General features: G+C 34.1%; 1 protein-coding gene across 1 annotated transcript in view; it reads left to right on the top strand.

The window, feature by feature from the left end:
• LOC113829739 (neuropeptide F receptor) overlaps window positions 1–2,500 on the top strand; it is a 78,019-nt gene that overhangs the window by 1,477 nt on the left and 74,042 nt on the right. The window lies entirely within an intron of this gene.

Genomic DNA, 2,500 nt, shown 5'->3' on the forward strand with positions numbered 1-2,500 from the left:
ATAATAACAGTAGTAGATATAATCATTACAATAATATTCAATGCCACAGAAAGGAAAATGATAATGACGATAATGCCTGTAATAAGTAAACAAAAATGAAGAATAAAAAAGGAAAATAATGATGATAATGATAAATGATGGTCATTATGAAAAAGGAAAATAATGATAAAGATTATAATATCATCACCCACATACACAATGATAAATGATAATGACGATGATAGATAATGATAAATAACGATAATGATAAGTAACGATAATGATAAATAACGATAATGATAAATAACGATAATGATGATAATGATTATTAACCCTAATGATGATAATGAGAAACAACGATAATGGTAAATAACGATAATGATAAATAACGATAATGATGATAATGATAATTAACCCTAATGATGATAATGATAAACAACGATAATGATGATAATTTCATCGCCAAAAAAAAAAAAAATAAAAAAATAAAAATGATAATAATAATAACGCGAAATTCCCCAACAAATGGGAAAGACCTCAAGCCATCCCCCCCTCCCCCCTCCCCCCTCCTCCTTCGAGAGACACACAGTGGCTCTTTTGTTTTCCTCTATTCCTTTTCCTTCGCCCTCTCATTAGGTCAGTGGCCTTAATGAGGAAAACAAGAAGAGGAAGAAGGTCGCCTCTGCTCTTTCTCGGAAGGGGGGGAAGGGGGGTGGGGTGGGGTGAGGGGGTGGGGGTGGGGTTCGTGCGTGCGTTTGTGGTGGGTGTGAGCGGGGGTAGGGGCGGCGGCTTTGTGTGTGTGTGCTGAGGATGCATGTATGTATTTATGTATGTATGTACACACCCACACACATACTCATATATATATATATATATATATATATATATATATATATATATATATATATATATATATGTGTGTGTGTGTGTGTGTGTGTGTGTGTGTGTGTGTGTGTGTGTGTGTGTGTGTGTGTGTGTGTGTGTGTGTGTGTGTGTGTGTGTGTCTGTGTGTGTGTGTGTGTGTGTGTGTGTGTATGTGTGTATGTGTGTGTGAGTGTGTATGTGTGTGTAAGTGTGTGTGTGTGGAAAGGTACGAATGAGAACGAATATCCTCCCGACACAAGAGATGTATCTGAACAATTTCGATCACATCATCCTCAAAAATACGAACATTTGAAAAAAAATAAAAATAAAAAAATAAATAAATACACAGCCTATCTTTATTACAGAGGAGCTAACGAATCACCCGATGACCGTGACCTCGCGCTCGTTATACGCATAATGGCTGCAGCGACCTCGGATAATCTGAATCTGCCCGATGCGGTGTTCACATTATTCTCTGTCGCGGTGTATGCAGCTTCCGGGACCTTCCTTTCGTGTTTTGTTCAATCCTTCTTGGATCATTTCAGCTTCTCTCCAGTTCGGTAGATGTCCAGCTTCATCTGCGTGAATACAGTTTATGTATGTATATTTGTATACATATATACATATACATATATGTGTATATATACACATATATATACATATATATATATATATGTGTTTATATTATATATACATACATACACACACACACACACACACACACACACACACACACACACACACACACACACACACACACACACACACACACACACACACACACACACACACATATATATATATATATATATATATATATATATATATATATATAAACATATATACTGTATATACATATACATATATACTGTATATATATATATATATATATATATATATATATATATATATATATATATATATATATATATATATAAACACATATGCATATACATATTCTTACATACATACATACACACATGCATGAACATATCCATATATGTATGAATGTATCATGTGTGAATACATGCATGTTTACGTATTTACGTATTTTCGAGGGCACATACATATGTATACGTGAACTTGAGTGTGTATTGAAATGTGTGGGCATTATGTGCATGGTGCATACCAATTACGAAAGAAAAACAGTCCAGTCTTCTAACTTTTATCTTAATTACACAAAATATCCTGGATTACGAAAGGTATTTTACGTAGAGCAGTGACACGTAACCAGCGACCTCTATTCTTGCTTCGGAAATTACAGCTGTTGTCAGGAACCCCAATCAACACGCGAGGAAAGTGGCAGAGAAAGACACGAAATAACGTAAATTAACGTAAATAACACGTAAAAGAAGTCTTAAGAAAAAAAAGAAAAAAAAGGAGAGAGAAAAAAGCGAAAGGGAGTAATAAGGATAGGTTTGATATTAGGTCTGATATTAATGATAATGGTGCTCATGGTGATGATATGAAATTTGATTGAAAGTGTTAAATGATGTTAGTAAATGTTTTGAGAGAAGTGATTATCATGTTAATGGGGATCGTTCATTGATTTTATTGCAGTAATCATTACGATAATTTTGATAGCATCACCTATGGTATGGATGATGATAATGATAAACAAATATTAGTCATAATCATCCTGCTGGTAACAGTATCA

The sequence above is a fragment of the Penaeus vannamei genome, chromosome 37 (assembly GCF_042767895.1).
Source record: "Penaeus vannamei isolate JL-2024 chromosome 37, ASM4276789v1, whole genome shotgun sequence".
Classification (NCBI taxonomy): Eukaryota; Metazoa; Arthropoda; class Malacostraca; order Decapoda; family Penaeidae; genus Penaeus; species Penaeus vannamei.